Below are 13,194 nucleotides of genomic sequence, written 5' to 3' on the forward strand. Positions count from 1 at the left end.
CCAATATTCTGTTTGGTCAGAGGTGAAATAAATGTTCAAATGGAACTATCTCGGTACAGTTTTGACTGGGATCAATCCCACCTACAAAATGAGCTGTGAGAAAGCCGAAGCAGGGCTTTCTAAGAAGGTGGCTGAGAACCAGTTTGGGGATAGAGGTAGATAAACATCTACCTCTAGTCCTTAGAAGAACTTAGAAAGGCTGAGAAAGAGTGGAAATGATGGAAGGGAATTTTAAGGAGAGGTAGGCGAGAATTTATTGGACCAGATCTTCTCTGGTGGATTTCTCTTCTCCACCAGAAGATTTCTCTTCTCCACCAGAAGTGGTCCATGCTCAGGAAAGGGCAGGCTTGAGTTTGTCTTAAATCTTGTTCCGTGGGCCACTTGAAGAGGTAAAGTAATCCCAGTCTGGAAAAGCTGAAAGTGCATTACTCCCAGCCTTGAGGCTGAGGAAGGAATGAGAAGTAACTTCCTTGAAGATTTCATTTGCCGATACCAAGGTGAAATTTGAGGACAGTGTCTCTCAGTGACAGTGGGAGAGGTCTCCCACAACTCCACAAATGTGCCCCGCGCTGTACAAATGTCAGTCAGCAAGAATGTATACACCTACCTCCTGCTTCCCTTCCTTTCCCTAATCTCAACCCTGTAGGAGCCACAGGCATCCTAGTGAGTCGAAGAAGAGGAAAGCACAGGTTGAGAATATTGACGTTTGGGGGACAGACTATCGACACAGTAACTCTATGTGGGTTGACTCAGGCGTTTTTATGCCTTCTACATCATCTATCCAGGTGAAAAATCTCAAAGATAGTAGCAAGGACACCAAGGGTAAATAAGCAGAGAGCTCTACCAAATTTGCCAAATGGTGACACTAAACTCGTACCACACCTCGCAGTGTGCTAGATTTGGGGAAGATGAAGTTGTGCTAAGGAGAGGCATACTGAGGTATGAAGGAGAGGAGATACACATTCAGTTTGCACCAGTGACAAGGGACGGAAGAACCAAGAGCCCCTGGCTCCTCTCGGAGGACAGGGCCACATGCTATGCTGACTTCTCAGGGAGGCCTTTTCTCCTCAACCTACTTCTAGGTCCTGTGGGGGAAAAAAAGAGGGAGACAAAAAGAACTTACCCTGAACAACCTAAGAGATATGAATTTCCAAGAAAGTATAGTGTTGATGAATCACCTGCATCAGTGGACACAGTGTTTGCTTACATCTTTTTCAGCTTTATTCAGTGTCCTTAAATGAGTTAATACCTTAAACTGCTTAGAAATGTGTCCAGCATATAACAAATCTCCATAAATGATAGTATCATCATTATTATTATTAAAAATAATCATCGGGAGCGCCTGGGTGGCTCAGTGGGTTAAGCCTCTCCCTTCGGCTCAGGTCATGGTCTCAGGGTCCTGGAATCGAGCCCCACATCGGGCTCTCTGCTCAGCAGGGAGCCTACTTCCCCCCCCCCCCACTGCCTGCCTTTTTGCCTACTTGTGGTCTCTCTCTCTCTCTCTGTTAAATAAATAAATAAAATCTTTAGAAAATATAATAATAATAATAACCAGATACTGTATAAGCAAAAACTACCTGGAAATGATTTTGCTCACTACTTATACAGTCATTGAGATGTGCTGTCGTTTCTATTTCGTTCAACAAAAACAGTCACTGTTGTGGTCTCCTGAGGAGAAAAGTGCGTGTGTGCATGTGCGTGTGCATGGGTATAAAAAATTCCAAATGATTCCTGAAAGAAACCAGATGAGACCATATTATCAAAACAGAACCTATAATTCTGCAAGGTAGACTCTGTCACACTACTGTGAGAGCCAGGTGTTGATGTTAACATTATCCCTCAAAGTCACCTATTCTTCCATAGTAATTGTGTGTTTAAAATAGCCATGAAGGAGTGGATATAAAGTAAAGTGAGCTGGAAAGAGCTTTGCTATGGGTAATGAGTGGCCAGGGCATAATAACCATGGGCAGTGAGAAGTGATCCAAAACAGGAAGACTCGTGGTGCCAAAAGAGAGCTGGGTGCAGGTGACCGACAGTCTCCAGCTAATCATGAACTTTCAGCAAATGACAACAGTAGAACCCAACTCTGTTTAGAGTCATCCTTCCACAGGGTGAAGGATCTAGACAGAGAGGCCTCTAATGGCTGCCTGCTCCCATGGGGGCAACTTAGAGCAGATGGAAAATGGGAGAAACAATAAGCCCAATAGATATGCCATCACAGATTTGTTGTGGATGTGTGGATTTGCTCTTCCACTCTGTCTGCTAAAAATGGAAGGAAAAATCTCTTGGAATTCTCAAGAAGCCTTCCTGATAACTGAGTTCAATTTATCTAAGTGACTGGAAATGGCACCAATGTACTAAGTACTACCCATTATAAGGAAAGCAGACAATCACCTCTTGACAGTTCAGAGAAATCCTAAGAGGCCAGAAACTCAAGTTCTGTCTAACTAGAACACTCCTGTAGAGGAAACTAAAGATCTCCCACCTATGTCTAGGAGTTGAGTATCGTGGGACAGGAAAGGGAACTAAGGCACCAGCCGTTAGTAGCTTTAACTCTAACAGAACTCACTCACAGAGACACATAGTAGTTACTTTCTTAGCATTCATTTCCCATATGTACCACTGGACCCATGAAGGCTATTTTCTTAATATTGTATAGTTGTCAGCATAAACTTGCTACTGGATCATTAACAGATAGAGGTTAACTTCTCAGTTTGGAGATGGATAAATTGAGTATTCTTTCTCAGTGAACACGCACACCATCAGAAGAGATCGTATGTCTTCCAATCTATTAACTCAACATGTACAGGAAAAAGACTCTCTTGGCTTCTTCTTATGGGCTAGAACAGCTTTCTGCACAGTTAGAGGACCAGCAAAAGCAAGACTGAGGGATAGAAGGTGCGGATAATGGAAGAAACGGGCCTTCGCCAGCTCTGCATATAGAGTACAGATGGTCAGACAAGGTGCTGCACAACCAGTGTGTCCTTTCCAAAACCTCACCCGCACCATACTGGACAACAAGATGATCATGGCAGTGCTTTCACTTTATCTACTGCATGATACCTACTGAATTTTTTTAAATTTAGATTCCCAGTGAATTTTTTGTGAGCATTCAACAAAATATTTTTTCCAAGGAAGAAGGAAGGGAAGAATAGATGGAGAGGGCAGGAAGGAGAAGAATTAAATTGCCCATGGAGTTACCTAGTGCCACTCTCTCATTTTTCAAGTGATGTAACTGAGACCCACAGAAGTTGACCAAAGAGAGCAAAGTACTGCCCCCTCAACCCTGTTGTGCAACTCCCAAAATACATGGGATAGTGCTTTCTAAAAACAAAAGCTAGGGAAAGGATGAAGGATGGAAATGTATAATAAAGAATATGTTGATTACATGACAGTCTAGACTATTTAATGTTAGGACACTGGAAAAAGTTCTATTAAAAAATAAAGAAGTTGGGGTCTCTGAACCATACTTCTATGGACTATTTGTGTCCCTCCAAAACTGCCTATGTTGAAGCCCTAACCCCCAATATGAAGGTACGTGGAGATGGATCCTTTGGGACGTAGTAAGAGTAAGATGAGTTCATGAGGATGGGGCCCTAGTCTGATGGTATTAATGTCCCTGCAAAAGACACCAGAGAGCACTCATGTCACCAGTCTTGTGCTGGCTCACTAGCTCACTCTTTCTCTCTCTCCTCTCTCTCTCTGCCAGGACATGGCAGAGAGGGGGCAACCAACTGCAAGCCAAAAAGAAAGACTTCACTAGACCCCAAATGCTGGCATCCTGATGTTGAACTCCCAGCCTCCAGAACTCTGAGAAAATAAATTTCTGTTGTTTAAGCACCCCACGTATGGTCTTTTATTATGGTAGCTCAAGCTAAGACACACACATATGGAGAATTCAATCCTAGCAAAACAGTTTTTGTTTCTGCATTTCTCATCTGTAATACCCTTTCTCGTATCCACCTTCCTTCCTACCACATGCCCATACACACACTCCTGCTTGTACACTCTTTATGGTCCTGCTCCCCGTTTTACTGCCTCCTAAAACTTCCCAGATCTTATCCCAGTCAGAACGAACCTACCATGTGTCAACCCACCCAAAGCCCAAGGGATTGTAGAATTGCTGCTGTATATCAGACCTGAGAGCTATTCATGAGCTTGTCTTATACTATAACCCTCGCTAGGGCTTGAGCACCCAGAGGCGAAGATCTGGGTCCCATTCATCTTTTATGCCTTGTCTGCCTAGCATCATATCTGATTCCAAGCAACTTCTCAATAAATACCTGCTGAAATAAATGGATCGGACTACGTGTGCTTACTCAGGACCTAGATTGGGCCTCTTCCCAGCCAGAAAAGACTGGCGAGTCCCACCAGGGTTAGTATGCAGCCTCTCCTCCTCTACGATTTAAGAAACTGCCTGCAGATTCCACCAGCCTTCGGAGCATCAAGAAATCGATGACAACAAATGGTGTTGTCAAAGGGCCAGATCACAGAGGAGCACGTATATCGGAAGCACCAAAGGATGGTCCACTGATGCAGGGCCCACGGAGTTTATGAAAGCGGCTGCCGCCAGGCCTCCCACGCGGAGCCAGGTCAGGCTCGGGCAGAGGGCAGCTAGCTCATCTCTGTCCTCACTGCCAGAGTGATGTCTGTGTCTGTCAATAAGGAGAAGAAGGGTGAATTATCTCAGTGCTGCGCTGCAAGGCATAGAGAGGAACAAATAGCCACTTGAACTCCTGCAAGATAAGGGGGGGGGGGGGTGAAGCAAGTATTAAAGACTGGAAAGCCAGGGGTGCACAGATGAGCTGTGCTCTCACTACGCGGAGGAGAAGGACGGAGAATAACTCACTGCATGCGCAATGCATCATTCATTTTAATCCCCAGAGGCAGGTACAACTAGCCAGTATTAAAATTCCATGTGAGCATAACATCACTAGCCTCGCTGTATATGCTTTTAGCTTGCTGGCTAAGGATTAGAACCGGAAACTGAATTACCATCTCGGACAGGCTCTCCTTAGTGCTTGTAGCGAGGTGCTGTGATCCACGACAAACTCTTTCCCTCCGTACTCTGCAGCATTGCCTTCTTATCCCTACCTCTACCTTCCAGCCCGCCCCCCACACATACCATCGGTCTACCCACCCCCTCCGGTGAGGGCCGCCAGACCTTTCCAGAACAGCCAACGCAGTTCACGCAGCAAAATGGATGAAAGTCTTGAGAAGGATGCTGGGAACGTGAGAGTGGGAAGAATGAAGGGAAAAGAGAGCGAGAGAAGAGAAACAAGCAAAGTTAATTTAAAGGCCCAAGAAAGCTGCTCTGACATTCTCGTTTCTGCATTATCTTTTGCCTGCCAGCTGCAGCTGTTCACCCACTTTCATCCCCTGACATAAACAGTCCATATCTGCAATTACAAGCGCCCGGGGAGCGAGCATTAGTATGCTGCATGCGGTCTGGGAAAAGGTGCAACGCTGGGCTTCTTCCTGCCTTAGAAGTCCCTGGCAGACATGCCCGGGAACAAAGGGAGAAGAGATACAGAAAAGCCGAGCATCTGTTGGATGCCAGAGCCCAAGTCTGAAGCACGAGGTCAGCTGGTTGTGTCACCATCAAAGGAGCTGAAGAGAGGAGGAGATGAAATGCAGTTGGCGGCTGAGACGGATTTTTTTTTTTTTTTAATCTGTCTTAAAGAATTAACTACCCACTAAGACCTTTGGGCTAATTTTAAGGGTAAGTAAAATGACAATCACGGGGAAGGGCAACTCGGCCCAAAGCCAAGCATATGGGGAGACAAAAAGGGAAAACTGAAGAGGAAGGCTGTTGAATATTCTCTCCTCTTTACTCTGCTAGATCTATTAGTTGATATTCTGCCATGGCTTCCTTGTCTGGTTGAAACATCACGCCAACAGTGCACAACAGCACTGCACCCACACAGAACAATTGGATACATCCCACCCAGGCCTAATAAAATCAAGCCCCTATAAACATCTCAGCTTTATGCAGCAACCGAGTCCTACAGGACCATAGGAAGTTTGGAAAGTCACCCAATTATGTAAGGGAAAATTGATAAGACATCCATCAGAATGTACAATAACATATAAAAATACACTTACTAGAAGATGATGCAACCCGTCATTGAAGTCTGTGGTTTTGAGCCAGTATTCTATAAACACAAAACACAAGCCTCGCAAGGAAGGAAGCTATGACAGTGTGGGAGTTTCTGAAGCTGGTAGCAGAAGGTGTTGTTTGGTACAAGGTAAAAACATTTCTGGCCAGGATCCGTAGGGAGTCAGTCTTGGGTCTCTATTGCGTGGGCACATGTCTGCGCACACACCCAGACACGGACCAGTCCAGTAACTCTCATTCCTCACTGAGGTCCGAGTTCCTGGCTCTGAGAGGCTTTGGGAAGTACAGTAGTTTGCATGACCTAATTTCCCTCCTTCCTTACTCAATGAAACATCATTTGTTAGGGCAGTAATTTGTCCTGTTAAAAAATAATAATAACTTAAAAAAAAAAAAAAAAAAAAACCTTCCCACATTCCTGGCAAATAAATTGGCTCTGAACAGTAAGTTCTTAGTGGTAGGCCTTGGACAGAACTTCTAGGAAATCTCTGTAAAAGGAAGCAATTGCTGGGTACCCTCTGTTCAACTGTGTTAAAGTGGAGTCTTCGTCATCTTGTGACTAAAGGCAGAGGCATAAGGTCAAAACTCACATGCTAAGGGTGACTGAGCAGGAGGACAGGGAGCACCTGGCTCCCAGTTGGCACGTGAGTCACAGTACCTGCTCTGTACCATCTGTCTCCACACTTCCTGTCACATACAAAAAAAAAAAAAGAGACAGAGAGAGAGAATAAGAAAAAAATGTTCTTTGGGTTTTGACTTACATCCAAATCTAGTTCTAATTTTTATAGGAGTTATCCATTAAAAACAGGAAAAGATAAAATCTTCCTCAAGAGGAGTCCTCAAGAAGAGAAGCCAAATCAAAGTTTGGCAGTTAGCATACTGGGCTATATATTGTCCCCCCAAAATCTGTACCCACCCAGAACATGTGAACATGACCTTATTTGGAAATAGAATTTTTGTAGACAGTATCAAGGTAAGATGAATTAATACTGGACCAGGGTGAAATTTTTTTTTAAGATTATTTATTTATTTATTTGACAAAGAGAGAGAGATCACAAGTAGGCAGAGAGGTAGGCAGAGGGAGCGGGGGAAGCAGGCTCTGCTGAGCAGAGAGCCCAATGCAGGGTTCGATCCCAGGACCCTGAGACCACAACCCGAGCTAAAGGCAGAGGCCCAACCCACCAAGCCACCTAGGGGCCCCAGGCTTCTTTTATTTTTATTTTTTTAAGATTTTATTTATTTTTATTTGTCAGAGGGAGAGGGGGATGGGGGAAGAGGGTGCAACAGGCAAGGAGAGAAGCAGGGAGCCCATTGCGGGACTCAATCCCAGGACTCTGGGATCATGACTAGAGCCAAAGTCAGATGCTTAACAGACTGAGCCATCCAGGCATCCCAAGATCATGAACGTTAAATCTGATTTGACTGGGATCTTTGTAAGAAGAGGGAATTTTGCACAGAGACAGGTAGAGGAGAACAGAATGTGAAGACAGAGGCAGGGAGTGAAGTAATATACCTGGAGACCAAGGAATGTCAAAGATTGCCAACAACCACCAGAAGATGGTACAGAGGCATGCAACAGATTCTCCCTCAGTAGTCTGTTGTTTAAAGCCACCCAAGTCTGTGGTCCTTGGTTCTAACAGCACTAGGAAAGGAATACAACTTGTTTGTCACCTGTGGGTTTGCAGAGATGTGTTTTCTATGCCATATTTCTAGAATGGGAAATTGAAGAATACTAAGAAAACTGAATTCTCATCCTGGGCCCTATGAGACAGGTCAGAATTCAAGACTCCCTGAAAAATTTTAGCTGTTTATGGACTTCTACTTTATGGAGATGACCAAGAAAGGGAAGGAATCCCAGTTCTGCATCTAACAGTGGAGGCACTGGGCCAGTTGAAGCCAATAATATGAAACAGCTCAGATTGTTTGGTGACCATAAGTCAAATATCTAAGTGATGAAACCATAGTACATTGCTTGGTAACTATCAAAATTACATATCCAGGTGCATATCAAAATTACATATCCAAAGATAGATTTTTAAAAGTATCAATATTTAAAAGACCAATAATCCAGAATGTGAAAAATAAATACAGAAAATGCCATGAGTGGAATACTATAATAAACTTACACAAAAAACTGTTGGAACAAAATGCTGTCTATATGAAAAAGCAAGCTGTTAAAAAAAAAAAAGGCATTTATATCACATTTCCATTTGTTATAAAGAAAAATATTAGATGATAGAGAAAGTGGAAAATAAAGAAACTGATAAAAAAATAAAGTACCAGTAGGTCTCCCATCAGAGAGAAGCTTAAAATTAAAATAATTTAACTAAATCGAGTATGAGACTTTGCTGGTGCCTCCAGATCCAAGACTAAGCATGCAGTAACCCAACCCTTAGCAGAGCACAAACCATAGTTTCTCAAGAACAGGGCTGGTAAGAAGGGTACTATCTCTTTTTCAATGTGGACTTAGGTATTAGCTTATTAATTAATTAATTAATGTTTATCTTCAGATGCCCTTATTAAAAAAGGCCTCCAGCCTAAGATGTAGCAGGCTGGAAGTTCTTCCTGCTGGAGCAGCGGACTGAACAAGAATAGGAGGAAATCTACTCCTCTCCTACTCATTGCTTCAGTACACCATGAAGCTTGTGAATCTGAGTGTTGGTTAACATTAATGTTCGTGTGTCTGAAATTCTAGACTGCTGGACTCAGGAAAGAGCCAACAAGTCAGAGCTCACCGTGGCTGGATTTTCTGAAGGTAGGCGCTGGGCTTGATGGCCTGATGCAATGACAATGGAGCTAATAAAGGCCACCCTTGAAAACTAAACCAGGACTAGCATTACCCAAAGTACTTGGTTCGAGTATGTAAGAAGACAGAAGTCAAGGCTAGAGCAGAAATATTCTCTTAAAGAGATGCCAAAGGAGGGAAGCAGGTCGGTATAGAGAGAGAGAGAGAAGAGGTATAAAGAATTAGGCTAAATACGGTATTTTTCTGCAAATAGAAGCTGGAGGAGAAGGCAACAAGCGAAGACCTGCTTGGACCACTCAGACCTGCAGAAATTCTCTAGGTCTGGACCACAGCCTCCTCTACCACCTTCTGATGGGCATCAGGCCTTCCCCATACTTGGCGTCTGCATGTATGTGGGTGTGTGTTTGTGTGTATTTGTCGAGTTTTTGCAATGTCTGCCCTGACTTTCCTACCACCACTGAGTACAGATCTGTTCTCTCTGCTTGATTCCATTGTATTCATCAACTTCATTGAATGGAGGAAAATCTGAGGCCCAGAGAGTCAGTGGTAGAGCCAAAAACACATCTAAGCTCCACTTACGTACAGGGTGGAACCCCCTTTCCCCACCACCACCACATACACACATACAGTTCAGGTTTCCTCTCCTGAATCTAGTGAAGTGCCTCTGGTTGAAGGATGGAGGCGCCGTCATTGGTAACCGAATTGAAGTTCTTGAGTATCTTATAGATAATAAAGATTGCTTCCAGAGTAATTGAAGGCTTAAGAATAAAAGGAGGGGGGCCCCTGGTGGCTCAGTGGATTAAAGCCTCTGCCTTTGGCTCAGGTCATGATCCCAGGGTCCTGGGATCAAGTCCCACATCGGGCTCTCTGCTCAGCAGAGAGCTTCCCTCTCTCTCTCTCTCTCTGCCTGCCTCTCTGCCTACTTGTGATCTGTCTCTCTGTCAAGTAAATAAATAAAATCTTAAAAATAAATAAATAAATAAAAGGAGGTTCCATGTGAAGATAATAAGGAAAATATAAGCCAGTTCTGGCAAAAAGTCTGAGGCAATAAATGCCTTTGTTCTCCCAGATTTAACATATTTATTTGGCAATACAAGCTCACTTAATGAAGACCTAGAGGCCATCTTATGTGACATGAAATATTAATGATGGTCATATGTATCACCAAAGGCTGAAAACTGAGAGGATCACAAAAATAGAATATGGAAGAGACATAATTAACATTAATAATTTGTACTACTTCCAGATGGTCAAACTAAAGGGCTCTTTTTACAAATCAGACTATCAACTATGTAAATTGGCCAGTAAAACACATCACTACAGATTGAGACCAGAAACTACATCCACTGGAAGACTTCAAATACTTCAGAAACCCTAGTTCTTACCTGGAAACGCCAAGAACTTCAATGTCACATTCTGATTTTTTCCAGGCCCCAGCCATCTGTGGACTTCAAGGGATGAAAATTTAAAAATTTTTAAAACCTTTTTAATTTCACTGCTATAGTTTCCATAGTCAAAAGGCAAGATTCATAGGGATCTGGAGTGTCCGTTGTGTTTACCTCAGGCTATCTTGTAGGAGTACACCCCCGCCATCTTTAGTGGGGATAGCTGACCCAGAAAGCCAGCTGAAAGCAGGGTCTGGCCATGGATGCTGTATCTGATGTCAAAGACGGAATACTCAAGTTCAGTTGCCCTGCACCCAAAGCACCACACTGGACTCTGGAGCAGCCAGGGAATTTCTTCCTCCACTCCAACGTGTACAACTTTGTCACCTGGGCCTCGCAGCAGGCTATCTCATGCACCTGAGTTTCCCTCATGGGAAGGGGTCCTTCACCTTCTGCCTGGAAATCTTCTCTCCTTAACAGAGTGGATTACATATCACCTACCAGTCTATCAGACATGCCTCTGGTGTCCTGGCTTCCAGACATGCTCATAGTTCATTCATTCAGTCAGTACTTATTCCAAGGCTACCCTCTGCCATAGAGAAGCACAATAATGAACAAAAAAAGCTGACGTAGTCCCTACACTCATGGAGCTTACAGTCTAGTGGGAGAAGCGGATATTACTCAAAGAATGATACAAGTTGAGGGGCACCTGGGTGGCTCAGTGGGTTAAAGCCTCTGTCTTCGCCTCAGGTCATGATCCCTAGGTCCTGGGATCAAACCCCACATCAGGCTCTCTTCTCAGCAGGGAGCCTGCTTCCCCCTCTCTTTCTCTCTGCCTGCCTCTCTGCCTACTTCTGATCTCTGTCAAATAAATAAAATCTTTAAAAAAATGATACAAGTTGATATAAAAGTAAAATGCAATGAGTAATAAATGGTCCTATGAAGAGCACATATAGAGAAAAACAACTAGTCATGGAGATAAAAGATTCCTGAGAAAAGGAGTAGAGTTAACTAGGCGAGGTGAGTGGGAGGTGTCCTCCAGCTCTCAGGAGAGCAGTGGAGAAGAGCTCAATGCAGTGAAGAAATTTAGGCCCCAAATAGTACTTCCCCACACAGGTTGATTCAATTAATATTACTGACTATAAAGCACTGTGATAAATACTGGGTAACACTCTGTAATTAAAAAAAAAAAGAAATCTTTGATCCTAAAGAGCTTAAGGCCTAATAGGGAAGACAGGAAAATTAACTTTTATGGGAGCACGATAACTACAGTGAGAAAGTTATGCATAAGGGCCTACGGGAGACTCATACTAAAGGGTCAGTCGAGACTTCCTCGTGAGAGGTCAGTGAGGGAAAGAAGATAGCATGGGATTTCCAGGAAGAGCGAACAGCCTGGACAAAAGCACAGAGGCATAAAACAGCAGGACCTACTCAGGGATCCACAGGAAGTGGACTCTGGCTTACCAGAAAGATATGAGCAGAAGGTCAGGAATGTGACAGGCGATGAGGCCGGACAGGCAGAAAAATGAGAGACCCTAAGAGGAGAAGCCTTGTGTGTAAAGCTAAGGTGTTGAAACCTTGTCCAAAAAGGAACAGGGAGATAATGGAGGATTAAAAAGAGAGACAATGAGCAATTTTGTCTTTTATTTCCTTTTGCTTTTTTCCCCACTACTTCCAACAGTGAAATGTTCTAAGATTTCAAAAGAAAACCGAAACCCATAGTGATTGATTCTGACTTGACTTTGTCACTTTCACAGGTTTATTTCCCCTGCTGGATGTTAGCACATAAAATCCCCAGGTGCTTTTCAATGTATGTTACATTTCCTCCAGTTTAGTAAATCAGAGTTATTTGCTTTCCATACTCTGCTTTATGTTTTGGTGGGCAGTAAGCCATTCTGGCATGGAGCTAAAATTAATATTTTTAGCGACTGTGTGGTCATCTGTGTGACGGAGATACACAACAGAGTACAGATTTTTTTAATATAATTTATTTACTCAACATTAAAAATGAAGCATTTTAAAATGACAGTTCTTAGTCTTAAAACAAGCTCAACATCTTAGAATATGGATTATTTTCCATTAAATTTTTAGTGTTATTTCTGACACATACAACATAGTTTATTAACATATACTTCTGTTGAAAAGCATAAGACACGACATGCACATGAACCTACTATCCAGTGAATACATTATGAATAAGTATTTCGCTTCTACCTCATCTCATCCCCTCCCCATTAAGCCAGAGATATTCTGTATCTATCTTTATTTTGCTTTTTAAAAATAGCTTCATTAAATGTTTATGGATATCTAAACATATTAATGTTTGTATATCATTTTTATGATATCATACCGATTATGGACTTTTAAGACTTCCTTAAAAATTCAGCGCGCTTCGGCAGCACATATACTAAAATTGGAAGATTTCTAAGAAGTATAGGTTCCTGAGTACATCTATGGATCCTTCATTTTCACCACAACATAATATTCCAGTGTGCAAATGTAGCACAGTATATATACATCCATTCTCTTAAGAATGCATTCTAAACAATTCCAACTCTTGGCAATTGCAGACTGTTTTCTAGGAGCCTGCCCTCTTGGTACATGTACAAGAATTTCTCTGGTATCTGTATTAGGTGTGAAGTTGCTCAGGTGTATGGTATTTCCATGTTCATTCCCAAGCTGATCCCAAATTTTTTTCCAAAGTGGTTTCCTAATTTACTTCTCCAAGACCATTACATAACAATTCCTCATGATCCATATTCTAACCAATACTTTGTAAATAAAAATGAAAAAGAAAAAAAAAACAAATTCAGACTGTATTTAATAGACAAAACATACAAAGATGTGGTGGGTAGGAAGGAGAATCCAGGATGATTCAATATTTACTTCTCAGTTTACCAGTATAGTACGAGTAATATTTCAGTTTGATCATAATTTTTTTTTCCCTG

The sequence above is a fragment of the Mustela erminea genome, chromosome 3, assembly GCF_009829155.1.
Source record: "Mustela erminea isolate mMusErm1 chromosome 3, mMusErm1.Pri, whole genome shotgun sequence".
NCBI classification, from domain to species: Eukaryota; Metazoa; Chordata; class Mammalia; order Carnivora; family Mustelidae; genus Mustela; species Mustela erminea.